At 45.1% G+C, this 22,328-nt stretch overlaps 2 long non-coding RNA genes across 2 annotated transcripts; both read left to right on the top strand.

Moving 5' to 3' along the window:
• Positions 1–512: 512 nt before the first annotated feature.
• On the top strand, positions 513–15,383 carry LOC308486525. The gene is made up of 3 exons (XR_013991126.1): positions 513–591; positions 2,599–2,859; positions 15,235–15,383. It is a non-coding gene; the product is annotated as an uncharacterized lncRNA (long non-coding RNA).
• On the top strand, positions 11,996–13,085 carry LOC308486507. The gene is made up of 2 exons (XR_013991108.1): positions 11,996–12,064; positions 12,854–13,085. It is a non-coding gene; the product is annotated as an uncharacterized lncRNA (long non-coding RNA).
• Positions 15,384–22,328: the final 6,945 nt, after the last annotated feature.

Below are 22,328 nucleotides of genomic sequence, written 5' to 3'. Positions count from 1 at the left end.
GTACTTGCACTTTGACGTGCTTTCAAACTGCTAGGTTGGCAGGAGCAGAGACTGAGCAACAGGAGCTCACCCTGTCACAGGGATTCGAACCACCAACCTTCTGATCGGCAAGTCCTAGGCTCTGTGGTTTAACCCAAAGCACCACCCACATCCCTATTAGAAGGATAAGCAGTGGCAATATTTGTTGCTGCCCCTGTTTTCCTACAGATATTACTTATACACGAGTGACAAAGGCTCTTTAGATGTGGTTCTCTGTCAGTTCCACAGTGCACACTAGATTCCTGAGGCTGAATTCATTTACTCACATTCTGGGGACTGTAAATCATACCAGCAGCACGGACTCCCAGTGTCCCTGGGATCTTGGTGTCCCAGAGTACAACGCTATTTATCTTTCCTTCTCACTGCCAGTTGGATGGCAAACACTGTTGGAGCCATAGAGATATAAAAACAATGCAGTAACAAACCTCGTTGCCTGGAGATGGAATTTCCTTTCGATTGGGATAAAGCAGAGGGAAGAAATCACAGGAACAGGGTCTCAATGTGGCTCTCCAGACTTCTGTATCTGGCCCTCCATATCTGGATTGGATAAAGGTAAAGGGACCCCTGACCATTAGGTCCAGTCGTGGCCAACTCTAGGGTTGTGGCGCTCATCTCGCTTTATTGGCCGAGGGAGCCGGCGTACAGCTTCCAGGTCATGTGGCCAGCATGACTAAGCCGCTTCTGGTGAACCAGAGCAGCGCATGGAAATGCCGTTTACCTTCCCGCCGGAAGGTATTTATCTACTTGCACTTTGACGTGCTTTCGAACTGCTAGGTGGGCAGGAGCAGGGACCGAGCAACGGGAGCTCACCCCGTCGCGGGGATTCGAACCGCCAACCTTCTGATCGGCAAGTCCAAGGCTCTGTGGTTTAACCCACAGCACCACCCGTGTCCCAGCTTTTGTGTCTGGATTGTCACTTTTTGAAATATTGTATCCCTAGGCTGTCCTCTTCTGATGTGGATTGCAAGCAGCAAACCACACAAGAAATGTTCGACAGTGGAACAGTCTCCCTTGGGAAGTTGTGGACTCCCCTTCCTTAGAGAATTTTAAGCAGAGGTTGGATGGTCACATGCCATGGAAGCTTTAGCTGAGATCCCTGCATTGCAGAGGGTTGGACTAGATTCTATGATTTCAACTTGCATGATCTACTTACTCAAGGCTGCCCCGAGACATTTTGCTACCTGAGGCAATTGGCAACACAGTGGCCCCCCTTGTACAAAAGCTTACCAAATTGGCAGCTGAATCTTACTTCAACACTGGTGCATGAGGGCAGCTTAGGAGGCCCAGGAAAGGTCATGGGCCACCCAACAGCATTCGCTGCCTGAAGCGGCTGCCTCATTCTACCTAATAATAGGGTCAGCCCTGTAACGATTGCATAACACATAGAAACAGAGGAATAAGCTTGCATAAACTAAAATCTACTATGTTGGCTTCAGTATTTCTGCTTTTTCTTCATCAAAGCAATTGACTCTGAGCTTATCACCCTCCCCCATTCTGGGGATCCTGAAAACTTATGGTGATGATGTCCTTTGTTTTCATCTAGGGCAGCCTTTCTCAACCTGTGGGTCCCCAGATGTTGTTGGACTACAACTCCCATCACCCCTAGCTAGCAAGGCCAGAGCTCAGGGATGATGGGAGTTGTAGTCCAACAACATCTGGGGACCCACAGGTTGAGAATCGCTGATCTAGGGCAATGTTAATCTTTGCCCAGCCAGGAGGCTTGTCTACATCAAAAGGAAGAGATGAGTAGCATAGTTAGGAGTATCATAGGACAAAAGACAGCATTGCTTAAAATGGAACATAATGTGAATGGGGCAGCTGCATTAAAACAGGCCCATAAAACTCGTGACACTCTGCATGCCTGGTCCCTTGGCCAAATATAATAAATCTCAAGTAGTTTCGGACGTCTTTGCTTGCTCTTTCTTTATGCGAGTCCTAAAAACAGCTTCAAAGCGGCTAAATTTTGTCCCACTCCAGATGCTGTGTTTATTGTGTATTTATGATGATTTGCGCTCATGATGGTATCTGGGCAGTGATACTCAATCCTCTTTCAATACTGCTTGCACCTGCAAAAGTTTTGGGATGGAAATACAGATTAATTTCCAATGCATGCACACGAGAGCTCATACCAATAACAAACTTAGTTGGTCTCTAAGGTGCTACTGGGAGGAATTTTTTAAGTTCATTTCCAATCAGTGCATGTGCCATAACCTCCTGCTAATATCCTGTGACTTTTTATACCATGAGAGATCCAGGGTTGTTGTCACCCCAATTTTGCCCTGATATAGTTCAAGAGAGCCAGTGTGGTGTAGTGGTTAAGAGCGATAGACTCGTAATCTGATGAACCAGGTTCGTGTCCCCGCTCCTCCACATGCAGCTGCTGGGTGACCTTGGGCCAGTCACACTTCTCTGAAGTCTCTCAGCCCCACTCACCTCACAGAGTGTTTGTTGTGGGGGAGGAAGGGAAAGGAGAATGTTAGCCGCTTTGAGACTCCTTAGGGTAGTGATAAAGCGGGATATCAAATCCAAACTCTTCAAACTCTTCTTCTTCTTCTCCAGACAGGGTAACATTAGGGAAGCAATGCAAAACCAACGAAGATGAATGATGTGTGGACAGTCCAGTATAAACCCACCACTAATGCACTATTGCAGAGCCCATGATTTGTTGCAGAATTCAGAATGGAAGAGAAATTCAGTTCACACTGACAGGCAAACCTACCAAATCTGCACTTTCCGAAATAGGATGCTGAAAGTGCTGAAACCCAGCCATGCTTAGAAATTCGCATTTCTCCAAGTTTTGCAGTGCAGTTCTCCTGCCAGGTAATATCCAGCTAAATGCATACGCTAAGGTAGAGTATATAAATGCATGCATCCGTGAAAATAAAAAGTGAATTGTAGTAGGGGAAATTGCTTTGCAGCATTGCATACAAAAGTGAAATTCAGGAAATTCGCACTAAAGTGCTGATGAATTTTCATGAAGAATATATATCTGTATCTATAACTATATCTCTATAGATAAATAGATATAGATATATCAAACTTATGTGGAAATACGAAGAACTGGATTTAAGACTGGAAAAATGAGAAACTGATAGAAACTGAAATGGTCAGATTCTCCCATCCCTATTCAGAATGCACATGGGGATATAGCAAGAGAAGATCAGAAAATATTCATCTATGCCACAGGAGCGGCAAGGATCCTAATTGCTAAAAACTGGAAATTGTGCCAACAAAAAAGAAATGGTAAGACAAACTGTTAGAGTATATTGAACTGGCTAGATTAACAGAAGCAATTAGAGATCACACTAGACAAGAGTTTCAAAAAGCATGGGGAAAATGCAGAGAATACTTCACAAAACAGTGCCCTAAAATACATACCTGGACTTGTTTTGATTAATGTCTGCAGGAGATTTTGTGGATATTTAAGTTATAATTAGAAAAATCTTAATAATTATTCATAAAGGAAACAGCTTATAAGAAGTAAATAAGGAGGCCAGATACAGGATAAAGGAAGTCTTTTAATTGGTTGTTTGTATTGTTGTATGTCCCCTTCATGGATCACTGCCCTGCCGTGGTGAAGGGACTTGAATAACTCAGAGAAGCTATGAACTATGCCGTGCAGGGCCACCCAAGATGGACAGGTCATAGTGGAGAGTTTTGACCAAACGTGATCCACCTGGAGCAGGAACTGGCAAGCCACTCCAGTATCCCTGCCAAGAAAACTCCATGGTCAAAGACTTAAAAAGCAGAGACATCACCTTACCAACAAAGGTCTGTATAGTAAAAGCTATGGTTTTCCCAGTAGTGATGTATGGAAGTGAGAGCTGGACCATAAAGAAGGCTGATCGCTGAAGAATTGATGCTTTTGAATTTTGGTGCTGGAAGAGACTCTTGAGAGTCCCATGGACTGCAAGAAGATCAAACCTCTCCATTCTGAAGGAAATCAGCCCTGAGTGCTCACTGGAAGGACAGATCCTGAAGCTGAGGCTCCAATACTTTGGCCACCTCATGAGAAGAGAAGACTCCCTGGAAAAGACCCTGATGTTGGGAAAGATGGAGGGCACAAGGAGAAGGGGACGGCAGAGGGCGAGATGGTTGGACAGTGTTCTCGAAGCTACCAGCATGAGTTTGACCAAACTGCAGGAGGCAGTGGAAGACAGGAGTGCCTGGCGTGCTCTGGTCCACGGGGTCACGAAGAGTCGGACACGACTAAACAACTAAACAACAACAACGTTGTATGTTATGCTTATTGTATTTCTGTATTGGGGGGCTTATGTTATGTTGTAAATAAAATTTTCAATAAAAATTTAATAATAATAATAAAAACAGAATGCACATGGGGGAGGGGTAGAAACCACCCAGTTTGGAGGAGCCAGTTTCTTTATAGCTGGCAAACAGCTGTAAAGATTCAGTCCTCAAATAACTTTATCTATGGAGCTACTTTAGAACAAGGATCTCAAGAGCTGCAAACTTAGAGTAAAACTGCTCGTGGCCCGTGACAAAACAGCATACAGAAAAGTGGATTCAAGAGACAATACTTCTTTATTCTTCTTCAGAAAACCTGCAGTTCCTCCTTGAGAGCAGCCAGTATTTTTAAGAGCTGAAAAGCACTTTGGAAAGAAAATCTGGGCACTAACAATCAGAATGGATGTACAATTTTCTTCTACATCCAGCTGCGCCTCAAAGCAGTCCTGTAAAGTCCAGCTTCTGAATATAACCGTAAAGCTGTATTGTGGTGATTAGGAATCTGCATAGTTACAAATAGGGCGCCTCGTTGAATGGAATAATTTCAGGTGCTTTGTGATGGCAGAATCGACAACGCTAATGAGATTAGTAATGGGTGGAGAACAGAGGCTGAATGGGCATCACATCTGCATAAGAACATTGTGATTCTATTTAGAATTGGAATTGCCTTGATGTTGCATAAGAACATTGTGATTCTATTTAGAATTGGAATAGTCTTGGTGTTGCATGTAGGGCCCAATCCCCAGCAGCTCCAGGTATGGCTGTAGAAGAGTGAAATCCTGGAGAGGGGTAAGTCAGCATGGTGTCTTTCAGATGCTGTTGGACTGTACAACTTCCAAAAGCCCTGGCAAACATGACCAATAGTCAGGAATTATAAGAGCTGTAGTCTCCAGCAACATCTGGGATGCCACAGTTTAGCTACCCTGATGTATAATAATAATAATAATAATAATAATAATAATAATAATAATTTATACCCCGCCCATCTGGCTGGGTTTCCCCAGCCACTCTGGGCGGCTTCCAACACAATATCAAAATACAATAGTCTATTAAACATTAAAAGCTTCCCTAAACAGGGCTGCCTTCAGATGTTTTCTAAAAGTCTGGTAGTTGTTCTTCTCTTTGACATCTGGTGGGAGGGCGTTCCACAGGGTGAGTGCTACTACCGAGAAGGCCCTCTACCTGGTTCCCTGTAACTTGGCATCTCGTAGTGAGAGAACCGCCAGAAGGCCCTCGGCATTAGACCTCAGTGTCTGGGCAGAATGATGGGGGTGGAGACGCTCCTTCAGTTATACTGAGCTGAGGCTGTTTAGGGTTTTAAAGGTCAGCACCAACACTTTGAATTGTGCTTGGAAACGTACTGGGAGCCAGTGTAGGTCTTTCAAGACCGGTGTTATGTGGTCTCGGCGGCCGCTCCCAGTCACCAGTCTAGCTGCTGCATTCTGGATTAGTTGTAGTTTCCAGGTCACCTTCAAAGGTAGCCCCACGTAGAGCGCATTGCAGTAGTCCAAGCGGGAGATAACTAGAGCATGCACCACTCTGGCGAGACAGTCTGCGGGCAGGGAGGGTCTCAGCCTGTGTACCAGATGGAGCTTGTAGACAGCTGCCCTGGACACAGAACTGACCTGTGCCTTAGACAAAACTGAGCTAAGTGGACCAATGATCTGGTACTATAAGGCAGCTCCTTTTATCCCTGTGGGTTGGACCAACAGTCTATGTAACTCAGAGAAGAAGGGGCTGTGGCCCTCCACATCAAACTAGAATTGGGGAGATTCAGGTTTAAATCCCTTCCCAGTGATGGAGCTCTGTAAAGTTCCTTGCGTCAGACACCATCTCCCAGTCCTTATGTGTATATAATTTTTATTAAATTTTCTGTTTTACAATTTAGAATACTCATTTAAACAACCTTAAGAAATCAATGACTTCCCTTCTTCTCTTTCCATGGTTCATTTTGCATATCATAAATCCCTGCATATTTTACGTAAACTAAACCATTCAGTATTCCATTATTACATCCATCACAAATTATTTACACTGTTGGATTTATCTTAATGCTGCCAACATTTTCAAGTGTACACAATTGCCCCCCCCCATATATTCAATAAACATTTTCCAATCTTCTTTAAATGTATGTTCTTCAGGTCCACAAACTGAGCATATTCCATCAGTTTAAATTGCCATTCTTCTTTAGTTGGGACCTCACTCATTTTCCATTTTTGAGCTAACGAAACAGGGGCCACACCACCATCTCCCAGTCCTAACCATCCTCGCAGAGTTGTTGTGAGGAAGAAATGAGGAGGGGAGCAATAGGTACACGATCCTGAGTTTCTTGGAGGAAGGGGTTGGATTAACAGCAGCAGCAGCAACAACAACAACTTCTTGAGTCACTCCCTGAAGAAGTTGTGGCGATCACACAGGGTCCCTGGACGTTTAACGGTCTATTGATCCCTGCGCCACCACTGTGCTCGCTTCCCCGCTGCCACCAACCAGTTACTCTCGGGTAAAACACTGAGTCCACTCAGTTGTTAAAAGTGAACCAAAAAAACAAGTTTATTTTACAAACATTAACAAGTTTATGGTTTCTCAGATAATATTCCTGTTAGTATCTTAACTTTAGCTTCTTTACCAGCCTATACCTTCCTAATACCTTCTGACTGATCATCTCAGCTGTTTGACTGACCCCTCTTAACAAATTCTCTCCCTCTCTCACACCAGACTAGCCCAACCCACAGACTTATCTTCCCTCTCTCTTGTCTAACTCCAGACTGTTTTCTCAACCACTCTAACTCTAACTCCCCCCAAAAACCTCTGTGCTTAAACCTTATACACAGTTAACTCCACCCCTTGGGTTCCCATTGGTTAGTCCTTTTACAATTAGTTAACCCTTTCCTTATGAACCCAGTATGATGTCACACACCTAGGAGGGCAAACGCCACAGAAGTCATCCCAGCAATGCATATTCTGTGCTAGAACACTGCTCAAAAATGCTTGGATGAATTACAAGTGCACTGCCTCTGAGCACGTGTAGAGTGTTTGTCCCTCTTGAGTGAGCAACTGCAGATAGCCCTTGAAGAACAGGCTAGGCCACATGTCGGCATCCGTCTGTGTTGAGAGGCAATGGGGTACGCCTCGAGGGGTGAAGTCAAACCACTGGACTAGCAGTACTGAAGTGACCTCCCCAGGACAAAAGTTGGGACAGTGTGTATGGAGGTGTGTATGAAGTGACCCTCTCGGCCTCACTCATGTGGTCCAGAGGAAAGCAGCGCAATTGGTTTGGCACCAGCTTGGCTACAGCAGTTGCCGGAAGGAGATGTACAAGACAACACCCACATCTTAGGGACTCCACTGAAGATTTGTGTAGGGTTTACTCCTGAGCCTTTTCTTCCCCTGAAGTTATCTGGTAAGGCAGTGGAGGTTTAGCATCGGAATTTTCCTTCTCCTAGATGGGCTCCCTCATTTCCCTCTACAGCACCTGCAGAAACTGCCTTCTTGACCATTGTGTGATGGCCTGGGACTCAGGCTTGGACTCGGAACCAGAGGAGTCTCGGCCCGTGCTGGATCCTCGTATCTGAACCGAGTCTGGGGCCTGATTCTGAAGAGCCCCAGTCTGCACAGGTTTCCCTGCAACAAGCACCAGCTGGGCCAAGTCAGGGGCCTGAGCCTGCCCTGGCTCCAGATGCGGGGATTACCTTGTTGCCCTCTACTGGGCAATCACATGTAGCTGCTCCACTACCAGTTGGGTCAGGAGAGGCTGAGGCGGCTTCTGGGTCTAGTAACCCACCAACGTCTCCCGAGCTGCAGAGACTGAGGTCTGAGAGAAGGAGAGACCTGAGTACTCGCAGGAGGAATGCTCGCCTTCGGGCGAAACAGGGAAGTAAGTCACCGGGGGATCAGGACCAGCCGTTACCCTATCAGAGATAAAAGGCTGCCAGACCCCGCCCCAGGTTGTGGGAGCAACATTGCTGCTTGCTGGAACCTGCCTGTTACCCTGTGCCTGACCTAGCCTGGTTTCCTGCCTTGGCCCTTTTGGACTGACTCCTCATGGAATCCTTGGATTTTGGGACCGGACCTGGACCGCGTTGCTCAGGTTAACCCCGGGGCCCAGCACACATTGGACCCACTATTGGTCTTGTCCGCTCAATCTGCCGGAGCATGTCTTCACATTCAAGGGAGGTCCCTAACTCCCTGAGGGTTTGAGACCTGGTTTAGCCAGCCAGTCAAAGCTATTCCCAAGATGTGGCCAAGGAGCCACATGAGATGCTGAGTGCAGGGTGGGGACCAAAGGTGGAAAACCACCCCAGAAGGAGCTCAATGTGTCCCCTACCAGAGGTTCTATCCCTCCCCTAACTCCCTATGCACCCTGTACAACACATCTACATCAGGCGATGCACTATCCAGCAAACCGCTCCTCTTTTCAGAAAATTAGTGCTGTTGACAGAGCGATCCTATGTGTGTCCTATTGAGTCCAGTGGATTTGACCCCACTTAACAGATACAGCATTTCCACTTCAAAGAGCTTTGCCAAAACCAGCAGAACTACAAAGGCATCCAAAACTTGCTTAGCTCGCTCAGTTTTCAGCAGCACGCTTGGGTGGTCATTTCTTAGATTTAGAGTTTCTTTTCCAAGAGATGATTCAATAAATAGTATGAAATACTGGTCCTTCTCAGTCACACATAAGTGTTTCTAAATGAGGGTCTAAAGAGAGACTCATTGCAGCCGCTCCGATTCAGTAAGTTATGGTAAACCATTCTCCTCCTGTTTCCATCCTCGGAGGGTAAGGAATATTTAATCATTTGTAAGGTAACAGCAGGCACTGCACTGAAGTTCTCATTTTTCCAGCGCATCGTGATTGTATATGTTAGGAAATACTTTCCTACTCCATTTTCAGCAGTAAATTCCTTCAGATTCACTAAGCAGTGTGTATATCTTTAAATCAACAAAATAAGCTGATTTGCTCTGCCTTCCCAGGGTGGAAAATATCAGCCTCCGAGGCCGCAGATAGAGGACAGAGGAGTGTGTGAGTAGTTGCAACGTTTGGGAATTTTTACTTAAGAGAAAATATGAGCGAGAGGAGATATTATAGAGGTGTGTAGAATTATACATGGTATAGGGAAAGCGGGTGGAGAGAGGTTTTCTCTCATAATACTAGAAGCCATTGAAGCTAGAGTTGCCATATTCCCAAAAATGAAAATCTGGATAAAGTTGTTGAGCTTTAGAAATATCCCCCCCCCCCAAAAAAAAAACCCAGACATATGGTTGCCCTGTTGAAGCTGAATGTGAGAAGATTCAGGAGAGATCTAAGAAAGTACTTATTCACACCGTGCATAATTAAACTACAGAATTTGCTCCCATGAGATGTAATGGTGGCCGCTAATGTGGATGGCTTTAAATGGCGATTAAAGGTAAAGGGACCCCTGACTGTTAGGTCCAGTCGTGGCCGACTCTGGGGTTGCGGCGCTCATCTCGCTTTATTGGCCGAGGGAGCCGGCGTACAGCTTCCGGGTCATGTGGCCAGCATGACTAAGCTGCTTCTGGCGAACCAGAGCAACACACGGAAACACCGTTTGCCTTCCTGCCGGAGCGGTACCTATTTATCTACTTACACTTTGACGTGCTTTTGAACTGCTAGGTTGGCAGGAGCAGGGGCCGAGCAACGGGAGCTCACCCCGTCGTGGGGATTCGAACACCGACCTTCTGATCGGCAAGCCCTAGGCTCTGTGGTTTAACCCACAGCGCCACCCGTGTCCCACACGGAAAAGTACTTATGCTTAAAATGGCCACTTTTTATTCTGAAGAAGGATCTACCTAGCTCTTATCCTTGACATGTTCTCCATCCAGATCGGGGCTCGTAGCAATTTCCTGTGAACCTCGACAACCACCCGCGTCCCAAAAGGCGATTAGACACTTGTAAAATACATATGTAACACACAATAGGTTTAACAGATTAAGGGCCATGAAAACTAAGCTATTGGGATGCGGTTGTTAAAGTAACAGCGACATAGCCTGTGTTGTGGCACGTTCCATTCTTGAAGGACTGCCAGACATCTTTAGTGGCCTTCTGAGGAGAGTTGGATACTTAGTGAGAGGAAGTAACCAAGTGCAGGAGAGTGGCCCAGTTACCAACTGGGTGGCAGGGAGTGACTGAGTGGCCGCGGACCAACCAGGAGTGGCCAACTGGTGGTCCAGCTGAGAGACCAACCTTCTGAGCAGTGAAACAACTGAGGGAATGAACAGTGGCCTGAGCAAGCAACAAAACTACTCACCCAGTGAGCTGGCAGAACGACAGACCGAATGACCAAGTGACCAAGTACCAACCAAGCGGTCGGTGTAGCAAATGGCAGAATGACTGACCCAGCGAGCAGCAGACTGGCCAGGCAGTGGAGTGACCAACTGGTTGGCCGAATGAGCAGCAGGGTGACCGACCAACTGAGGTCCGATTCACCAAGTGGCTGGCTGGCCAAGTGTTTGCCGAGCAAGTGAGAGAGGGATGGAACAACTGACCAAGTGAGCAGCGGACTGACTGAGCAGCAGTGTAGCTGACCAGTTAACTGACCAACTGACTGGGCAGCCAGTTGAGCAGCAGAGTAACAAAGCCAGCTGGTGCTACTCCACACTCCCCCTCTCCTTTGAGGTAAAGTACATTGTAGTTCTGAAATTAAGAAAATTTCTCACAAAGAATTAACACAAAAAGCCACATTTCTCTAATCATGTAAATGTGGCTTTCTTCCCCAGGGTCTTTATTTCAAAGATGAATAAAAAAAATTATAGAAACGTCAAGTTTTAAAAAGCTCTCTCTCTTCTGGTAATGAGCACAGTTACTAAAGGGTGTGCAATGATTCTGAGGCATAATAGATGTCCTACTCCATCTCTGTAGGCTTCAGTTAGGTGCCACTGATAATTTAGAAGGTCCCTGAGAGATAGATAGAACATGTTCTTACCTTCTTTTCACATCACTGGAGATGCAGAACCAAGACATCCAAACTGAGAACGTACAGTTAAATTGTGTAATACTACTACCCAGACTCAGCATTTAGAGAACCGAAGGCTGATGTTTTAGAACATGGCAACACGAAGCATCAGTGTACTTCTTTCCTTTTATCATACGAGAACAAAATACCCATCATGTGCAGGGAATGAACCTGGAGTTACTTAGCCATTTGTGGTTGTCGATCTCTGTAGCTCATGAACGTTCTTAGAAGAGTAGGAATCCTGATCCATCGATACATCTAGCCGGTGGTATAATGGTCTGGGGTTGAGGCAGGTCAAATACTCCACTATATTTGCAGCAGAATCTTAAGGGTCCCAATAATAATAATAATAATAATAATAATAATTTATTATTTATACCCCGCCCATCTGGCTGGGTTTCCCACTCTGGGCAGCTTCCAACAGAACACTAAAATACAATAACCTATTAAACATTAAAAGCTTCCCTGAACAGGGCTGCCTTCAGATGTCTTCTAAAAGTTTGGTAATTATTTTTCCCTTTGACATCTGGCGGGAGGGCGTTCCACAGGGTGGGTGCAACTACCAAGAAGGCCCTCTGCCTGGTTCCCTGTCTCCATTGTCCCAGAGCTGCCTAACCAACATAAAAGGGGATAAATTTTTTTAGCCCTAGTGTGCTTCAAAGCTACGAATTTGGGAACACTGAGAACCCAAGGTGTTTCTGTTCCAGAAGTATGGTGCCAAAGTTCTGTTACATGCAATGGGACTTCGTGGAAAACACAACTTGAAGTCCCTCCCAAATGAGATATTGGAGCTCTCCAACTCATTTGCCCATGTAGGTGCATAGAAAACAGTAGAAAGGCAACGCATGGAGTTCTGCAATTCACTCCCAATTATTATTTATTGTATAATTATAAGATTATTGTATAATGTTGAGATCCAGCTCCGAGGACCTTCTGGTGGTTCCCTCACTGCAAGAAGTGAGGTTACAGGGAACCAGGCAGAGGGTCTTCTTGGTAGTGGCACCTGTCCTGTGGAACGCCCTTCTGTCAGATGTTAAGGAGATAAGCAACTATCTGACTTTCTGTCAGATGTTAAGGAGATAAGCAACTATCTGACTTTTAGAAGATGTCTGAAGGCAGCCTTGTGTAGGGAAGTTTTTAATTTCGATGTTTTACTGTGGTTTTATAACTGGGCAAAATTTGTCACTTGTCCCACAGATCAGCCTCCATACCTGAGCACTGGAAAACAGTCAATTAGCACCAATTTTCAAAAAAGGATCTGGGGCGGATTCTGTTAATCACAGGCCGGTTAGCTTAAGGTCTGTCTCAGGAAAACTGGTAGGAAGTATTGTTGAAGAGAAAACAAGGAAGCAAATTGGGGAGAGGCAATTAGTCTTTTTTATTATTCCTAAGCGCTCTGAAGCATTGCACTTCTCAGAGTCATTGAGCTAATACTCTGGGGGACTTTGTCTGCGTATAAATCAAATGACATACGGCTGCGGTAGAAAGGTTCTCACCCACCACAGAAGAGGGCAGGTCGCCAACTCCCTTTGACGACAGCTCGGTGGGATTGCTGTGGAGCAAATGTCTTGAGGATTGAAGGCTAAATCTTATCTCCTCAGAGACGTGGTGGGAAGCACTCACAGCCGGACAATACCAAGGGTTGGCCCTGGTCATCTGGGCTAGACTGTACAGTGGGACATCCTTCATTTAGGAAGATAAAGAAAGCTTTCCCATGACCTACAGGCAACAGTGTGAGACGGAGTGGCAGATGTTTCATATTATAAAAGCTGGACAACTGATGTCAACAGCCACAAAATCTCTGCTTCAAAATAAATAAAGTAGGATGCTACATGCTGCTGTGTGTGGGAGAGAGAGGTTACATGCTATGAAAAATCATGAGATTAATTAGATTGGGATAAGTGAACATCTCTGGGGGGCATTTATGTTGACGGATTTCAAATAGGGTTGTTTTTTACAAATCAAAAAATAATTAAACAAGAGAGGGTGGGGGAGATATTATATTCTGGTTTCAAGGCAGAAAATAAATACTATGTGTTGGGGGGGGGGGTATGCGATGATGGGTTCCTTTTTTCAGCCGTGTCATTTCAGATTTCATGTCAGGAGCAAAAGATATTCCAGTCATAGGGATGGGGGCACAAATTCAATTCTGTTCACATTTAAAGGTGAACCTACCAGACTCACAGTGTCCAAAACAATATGGCTGATGAAATGTGCACATCTCCAAATTCTGAAACGCACATTTTCCAGCCTGAAAATGTGAAATGAACTTAAGAAAAAAGAGAAACTAAGCTGAAATTGATAGATTCCTCCATCCCTAGCAGTAATTCTAATCTTCTTTCGAAGGGGTCTTTTTCTTTACACAGGACTTAGAATGGGCAGCCCTGTAAACTGAGGACTCCTTGAAACAGCTGTGTGTCCTATGTAAAGTGGGATCCACTCGGTTCATAAGCGGAGGCGGAAGCAATCTGAGGAACCACTATCCCCCTCAGACCAACACTGGTAATCTAAAGAGCATCCTTCAGCCCCCGTGGAGACAGCCTCAACCTCCACCGTGACCGCAGGCCTCATTATCACGGAGCCTAAGAAGGACCACGTCCTTTTTTATTATCTTCCGCCTGGGAACAAATTCCATTTCCTCTAGTTTCCCAGGGTCCTTGCTTCCCAGGAAGGACAAAGCTAGCACGAAACAGATTCTTCATGGAGTTACAAAGGACTTCTGGGAATCCAAGACACGTTGTTAATATGCTACTCAGGGCTTTGGGACATCTGTCATAATATCACGCAGTTCATTAAAAGGACGTGCATGTGATGAATGGGGAAATGAAAGACTATGGAAAGGGATCAGGAGATATTGGGAAAGAATCAAATTCCCATCTGAATGATGACGATGCTTTAAATCTTGGTGGGTTTCCCCCCACCTCCCCCAAATCTGGCCTTGTCTCTTTCCCTTTAAACTAGGGCCTATTTCTCTCCAGATCCTGTGAAGAAGGTGAGGAAGACACCCATCCTAACCTGGAAACTAACTTTCCTCCTCTGAAATTTGCCTCCTGAGAGGAGGGAACAGATGAAACTGCCATTTTTGGTGTCTCTCGGTTTCAAATTTTCCCAGTCTTAAAATCAGCTCACTCCATTTCAATATACATTTGCTTATTTTTATTCATGTCTTCATGAAAATAGCAATAATAATAATAATAATAATAATAATAATAGCACAACAGCCAGAAATTCACCAGGCAAAGGTTCATGGGAGAGAGACTTTCTTCAGGCAATGGCTTTCCCACCTGCTTTGCCCCGGCCTCCAGCCTCCAGCCCCAGGATCATTTCCCAGACCATGACTTTGAGAACAGAAGCAGCAACAGCAACAGCTGGGAAGAAAGGAGTCCATGGATATTGTTTCTCAATTTGATCCTTTTACATGGCTTTGTATGTTTTGTGGTATTTTATGCATTGTAATTTGCTGTTATTTTTATTGATTACAGATGAGTAATTCTTTATTGTAGTTGATAAGTGTAAAGGTAAAGGTAAAGGTAAAGGTAAAGGTAAAGGGACCCCTGACCATTAGGTCCAGTCGTGGACGACTCTGGGGTTGTGGCGCTCATCTCGCTTTATTGGCCGAGGGAGCCGGTGTACAGCTTCCGGGTCATGTGGCCAGAATGACTAAGCCGCTTCTGGTGAACCAGAGTAGCACACAAAAACGCCGTTTACCTTCCCGCCGGAGCGGTACCTATTTATCTACTTGCACTTTGACATGCTTTTGAACTGCTAGGTTGGCAGGAGCAGGGACCGAGCAATGGGAGCTCCCCCCGTCGTGGGGATTCAAACCACCAACCTTCTGATCAGCAAGCCCTAGGCTCTGTGGTTTAACCCACAGCGCCACCTGCGTCCCTGATAAGTGTAAACTGTTTAATTATTATGTGCTGGTGTTTAATTTTACTGTTTACTATTTGATTGCAATGGATTATTGCATATTGCTTTACAGTGGTACCTCGGATTAAGAACAGCCCTGTTTACGAACTATTCGGTATATGAACTTCGCAAAACCGGAAGCCGTGTCCTGGTTTGTGAACTTTACCCCGGTCTATGAATGGAAGCCGAACAGCGGAACGGCACCAGCAGTGTGAGACCTCATTAGGGAAAGCGCACTTCAGTTTAAGAACAGCTTTGGTTTAAGAATGGACTTCCGGAACGGATTAAGTTTGTAAACCGAGGTACCACTGTATTTGATATAAGTTGTTTATTTTAAAGTTACTATGACTTTTTATATTGGATCAGATTGTTACTATTAATGTTTGACGTTTTATTATTATTTTTGTGTGTGTTGGAAACCACCCAGAATGACTAGGGTAACCCAGCCAGATGGGTAGGGTATAAAAAAATAAATAAAAATAAAAATAATTATTCTGAATGTCTGCTATCTGAGAACAGCATCTCCTTGAGTTATGCTCTAAGAGGCAGCTATTCAGCAGTATGCATGAGCCTCACTTGGAAGGAAATTCTAAAAACTATGAGAAATACTTCCAAGTAAATGTTTTTATTGTTCCTTGTATTTCATTGGTCATTGTGAAGGTGTGTCCTTGTGCTTATCAGGACGGAGACCTGATTGGTTCATAGGGTTAGCAGCCCACTTCTGACACCATGTAAGATCTCCTAGGCTCACCAACAATGGGGAGCATAGGAGCCAACTGCTAGGAACTGGTTCATCTCTCCCCAATAAAATATTTGAAGGCCCCCCCAAAAAAGTTAATGGGAATTGCAATTCAAATGGTGTGTGCTATGTCTTGTGTTCGATTATGTGGGGTGGGACTTTCCTGCCCCCCAAATATTTTATTCAAGTTGGCACCCCTGCTCAGGAGGGTTGATAGGGGAGTACCAGGAGGGATATTGCTATAGGGCTCCCCCAAACCCGGAGCCAGCTCTGTGGGAGGGAAAGGGGGGCAAACCAACCCACAGAGGAGTAGGGCAGGAGATGGGTTAGGGTTATGACTCGGCCACCTTATTTTTGTCATCTATTTTCTGCTGGTTGTGTTCCTTTGCTCCTAACGGCAGACTTAAATGCATTAAGGACTGACACACCCCATGCCTCTATAAACTTTCCCGCCTTGGGCTTTTCAAAACCTCTCAGGAGAAAATTCTGAACCACTGGACTCGAGGCATCAAATCACGGTGACCATTTATAGATGTGCTCCCAGAAGCTGTGACATCACAACACAAACAATGCTTCCATTATAATAAACCTGATGGGAATATGGGAGTGCTGCAATGCTAGGAGAAATGATTGAATGCGTCAGAGTTATTGCTCAGGCCAAAGGATTTTGTTTATCGGACGTTTATAGTTCTGGGTGTTTTAAAAAAGGGGCTTTCCCACCGCCACTTCTGCTAGGACGTTCCTGGACAAGGATAGACTTGCTGCAGTGGTCCATGCATCGGTAATCTCCTGGCTAGACTACTGACTAGATGTTGAGGGAAATGAAAAGTTTTCCCTTGGAGTCTCAGCAATGGAGTACCAAGGGGTTGTTTAGATTTCCCCCCCACCAAGGGCACCTCTCCATTCTGGCTCAGTCGTTCTAGCCAAGGGTGAAAGTAGGGTTGCCATATTTCAAAAAGTAAAAATCCAGACAAAAATTTTGAGATATTTTTTTTTTTTTGCAAAATCACACCCAAAAATGAATGGGTTGCCATACATTCTGGATTTCCCCTGACACTTTTAGTGCTTTCTGCCAGGATATTACAGTGGACACTCGGGTTGCGGCGTGTCTGCACACGTGCGGATTGCAATTCGGCACGTCTGCACATATGCAAAGCGTGATTTAGTGCTTCTGTGCATGCGTGACCGCTGAAACCTGGAAGTAACCTGTTTGGGTACTTCTGGGTTTTGGCGGTCTGCAACCCGGAAAAGCACAACCTGACGCATCTGTAACCCGAGATATGACTGTACTTCCAACTGCAGTATTCCAGTTATATTCGTGATTTTTTTGGGGGGGGGGTGTCGCCAATACAGCCCCTTGCCAAGGGCACAAAGGAAGAAGAAGAAGAAGAAGAGTTTGGATTTGATATCCCGCCTTTCACTCCCTTTAAGGAGTCTCAAAGCGGCTAACATTCTCCTTTCCCTTCCTCCCCCACAACAAACACTCTTGAGGTGAGTGGGGCTGAGAAAATTCAAAGAAGTGTGACTGGCCCAAGGTCACCCAGCAGCTGCATGTGGAGGAACGGAGACGCGAACCCGGTTCCCCAGATTACGAGACTACTGCTCTTAACCACTACACCACACTGGCTCTAGGTACCAGGAGCCTGGGTACGTCTCTCCGGAAGACCAGACCTCACCTTCCTTAATGCCAGAATTACGCAAGATAATAAATGCCAGCATTTTGCTCAATGTGCTGTTACATCAAGCCCAAGTTCTCAAATTTGCAACCTTGGCAAGAGTTTTTGAAACAGCTCTTTGCGTGTCATTAGCCACTTGATGAAAACGCAAAACACAATTCATTTTGTATTGTGGAAGTCTGGCAGATCCCCATTGTTCTTTGCTAGATGTGTTGCCAAAGTGTTCAGGGCACACGCGGAAAAGAAAAGAAAAATTGTACAGTCACCAACTAATATAAATTGTTTTGTGTTTGTGCTCCCCTCCACTTCCCCCTGCACTCCAGCCATAGGCAGTTACAAATTCTTTACTGTAAATCTGCTTTGACGTTCTTAAGAGATGCTCCCAGGGGGAGATTTGAAAGTGGGCTTTGTGCCCGTGACGTCTTCCGAGCGACTCTGAAACAACAGCGTGTTTCACCCCAGCCCGCTAACAGGCAGACGAGGCCTTCTGACCTGACACCTTATCAATTTGCGGGAATGGCAACATGGTGTGATTACATTTCCATGAGGTTGAAAAGCCCGCTGAGCCAATCCAAAGCACCATTAATCTCAGGGGAGCGATACCGCCGAGGCAGGCCGCTTGCGGTGCCAAGGTTTCTACAAAAATAGATCACGAAAAGAGGATTGCTCAAGCAGGAATATGTAGGGAGCTGCCTTGCCCCCAAGTTATTAGGAACTGCTGGATCTGAGCGCAGCTCCTCCATGTGGCAAGCCTAGGAGCTACGCATGGCACATCCTCTACTGGGGATCAAGCCACTTTCTGTGAAAACTTGTCACCCAGGTGCTATTTGCACCCAAAATGGTGGTTGTCGAGGTTCACAGGAAATTGCTACGGGCCCCGATCTGGATGGAGAACATGTCAAGGATAAGAGCTAGGTAGATCCTTCTTCAGAATAAAAAGTGGCCATTTTAAGCATAAGTACTTTTCCGTGTGGGACACGGGTGGCGCTGTGGGTTAAACCACAGAGCCTAGGGCTTGCCGATCAGAAGGTCGGTGGTTTGAATCCCCACAACGGGGTGAGCTCCCGTTGCTCGGCCCCTGCTCCTGCCAACTTAGCAGTTCGAAAGCACGTCAAAGTGCAAGTAGATAAATAGGTGCCGCTCCGGCGGGAAGGTAAACGGCGTTTCCGTGCGCTGCTCTGGTTCGCCAGAAGTGGCTTAGTCATGCTGGCCACATGACCTGGAAGCTGTACGCCGGCTCCCTCGGCCAATAAAGCGAGATGAGCGCTGCAACCCCAGAGTCGGCCACGACTGGATCTAACGGTCAGGGGTCCCTTTACCTTTTTACTTTTCTGTGGTACCTTTTTCTGTGGTACCTTTTCTGTGGTACCTTTTTACTTTTCTTATACAAGGGAGTCTTGTATAAGACACCCCCTATTTTGGGGGGCTCCAAATAAAGACAATGTTGAGCTTTTTTACAGAGGATTGCCCAGAGCTGTACAACTTTTTTGGGGGGGAGGGAGACAAAGGTTGTTGAGGTTTTTATGGGGGGAAATGCAGTAAATCACCAACCTGACACTTAAAATTGTATGTGCCGCTCGCTAACAATCACTCGCGTCAGCAAAACGCATCTGCCCGGTCGCCCACAGCGGAAGGAAATCGCAACCCAAATTGCAGCAGCAGCAGCAAATACAAAACAGCATTTGACACAGCAACCAGTCACACACCTATTTAACACAGCATCAGCCAATACGAAACAGCCTTTGCCGCAGCCACCAATCACGCACCAATGACAACCTGCAGCTCACGGCTGCAACCAATCATCTGTCATCCCCCTACCCACTACCCGTGTATAAGACGCCCCCGGTTTTCTGACCTTATTTTACAGTATAAAAACCTCGTCTTATACACGGAAAAGTAAGGTGTTTATTTCAAAGCCTGAAAAATGCACAGATAAACAAATACACAACTTTCCATAGACATCTAAAGGCAGCTCTCTATTGAGAAGTTTTTGATGTTTGATGTTTTGCTGTCTTTTCATTATGCTGCAAGCTGCCCAGAGTGGCTAGGGGCAACCCAGTCAGATGGGCGGGGCAAAAGTAATTTATCATCAACATCATCACCAAGAAAGATGCTACGAGGTTGAACGATCTTTTAAAGCGGCAGTTCCTTCTCATTCCATCCCCTGACAATGTCACGTTTTCCTCTGCTGTTGTTTGTCATGGTCGATGTGGCCCCCTTCATGTGAGAGAGCCCATCCCTCCCCCTTTTCTTAAAAAAGACCTCAAAGAATAATTACTACCAGCCTTGTACCCACTATTGTTCAGGAATCTGAATGAACCAAAATCAGTTTTGACATCAGCGGATAAAAACAGTGCGGCCCTGTATAGGGAAGCATTTTAAGGTTTAAGGTTTTATTATGTTTTTATATACAGTGGTACCTCGGGTTAAGTACTTAATTCATTCCGGAGGTCCGTTCTTAACCTGAAACTGTTCTTAACCTGAAGCACCACTTTAGCTAATGGGGCCTCCTGCTGCCGCTGCGCCTCCGGAGAACGATTTCTGTTCTTATCCTGAAGCAAAGTTCTTAACTTGAAGCACTATTTCTGGGTTAGCGGAGTCTGTAACCTGAAGCGTATGTAACCTGAGGTACCACTGTATGTTGGAAGCCACCCAGAGTGGGGAACCCAGTCAGATGGGTGGGGTACAAATAAATTATTATTATTATTATTATTATTATTATTATTATTATTATTATGTCATCTTGATATCGGGAACCATCATGCAAAATTTGGTTATAATATCTTAAGAGGTGTCCAAAATGCATAGTGAACAAAGTTGGAAACAACTTTCCAAAATATATACCGTATTTTTTGCACCATAACACTCACTTTTTTCCTCCTAAAAAGTAAGGGGAAATGTCTGTGCGTGTTATGGAGGGAATGCCTACAGGTGGCACATGTGCCTACGGATTTCCCTCCTCTAAAAACTATGTGCGTGTTATGGTCGGGTGCGTGTTATAGAGTGAAAAATACGGTAGTAGATAACAATAACAATATCAACAACACAGGCATAGCAAGTGTTAATGCGTATCACATCAACATACTCAAGGAGAGAAACCAACAAGAAAACCATTTCTTAGAACACTGGGTTCTTTTCCTAAGTTTATGGAATGAAAGAGTTTAGGACAGTGTCTACCATGAACTTAGTGTCCATACTCCTGGATACCTTTTCTCTTTTTTCTTCTTATTATGCCCCCTCTTCTATACACCCCTCACTTTTTGTTTTTGTACTTGTTCATACTATTACAATAAAACAGATTGGCTCAGATAATCATTTATGGAATGGTGCCTAATGAGAACTCTACCATTCTTCTCTCTGTTTATTTTTGACTTTCCACTATACAGTGGATGCTCGGGTTGTGAACGTGATCCGTGTGGGAGGCATGTTTGCAACCCGCAGCGAGGCGTCTGCGCACGCGCAAGTTGCGATTCGGTGCTTCTGCACATGTGCAAAGCGTGATTTAGTGCTTCTGCGCATGAGTGAATGCCGAAACGTGGAAGAAACCCGTTCCAGTACTTCCGGGTTCACCACGTAACCTGAAGCATCTGAAACCCGAGGTATGACTGTATAGGTAGCAGCAGAAGCGATGATGAGACACTGCTAATATATCAGAACCACATGACAGTATGAAATGGCTTATCATAGATACACACACACACACACACACACACACACACACACGGAGTGTGTGTATATATATATATATATATATATATATATGCAAGAAGGCATTTCTTTTGCCGAACAAAGCATGCTAATTTTATAACGCCAGTACTCATGATCACCACCAGAGGTCATGATATCCCTACCAAACAAAGTCTCTTTATTGATATTGGTGCTACTAAGACATTACATAGCAATCCCTTTATCTGATCATTTTACGATGCTTCCAGACAGCCTGCTCATTGAGTTTTCACCCTGATTTGTTTGCAAGGAGATTAGACGACGTTGGCTATTGAACGAATATTTATTCTGACTTTGTTTGCAGGGAGGTTAGATGAAGTTGTGTCATTTGTCATCCCACACTTTCCAGTGCGTCCCACCAGTTTCCTTAACACGCACACGGGAAACAGGTTTCTTGCACAAGACCTCCTGTTCCACGACATAATTTGGAAAGTTGTTTGTCTGTTCGCTAAACGTTGGGGCATCTCTTAAGCTATTGCAACCAAATTTTGCATGGTGCTTCTGCGTATCAAGAAGCAGCTTTTTGTCTATGTTCAGATACAGTTGGGTGCCACTTTGAATTGAGACGGAGAATTGAACCAATCTGCACCGATTTGTTTTGCTTTGTTTCTTTGAACTTTGGAGCAACAATGAGTATATAGCTACAACGCTGCAACCTGAATTTGCTGCTTTGGGATCAAATCCCAGCTGAAACTTGCAACAATATGAAGGAATGCCAAAAGTTAAGTTTTGGAGTCATGTAGGACTCTAGTTCAGATATACCGTATTTTTCGCTCTATAAGACACACCAGACCATAAGACGCACCTAGTTTTTGGAGGAGGAAAACAAGGGAAAAAAATATTCTGAATCTCAGAAGCCAGAACAGCAGGAGGAATCGCTGTGCAGTGAAAGCAGCAATCCCTCTTGCTGTTCTGGCTTCTGGGATAGCTGCGCAGCCTGCATTCGCTCCATAAGACGCACACACATTTCCCCTTACTTTTTAGGAGGGAAAAGGTGAGTCTTATAGAGCAAAAAATACGGTAATT

Source organism: Podarcis pityusensis, assembly GCF_964106645.2.
Source record: "Podarcis pityusensis genome assembly, chromosome: 10".
NCBI lineage: Eukaryota > Metazoa > Chordata > Lepidosauria > Squamata > Lacertidae > Podarcis > Podarcis pityusensis.
The sequence above is the reverse complement of the archived record's forward strand: the minus strand, read 5'-3'. Positions and strand labels throughout refer to the sequence as shown.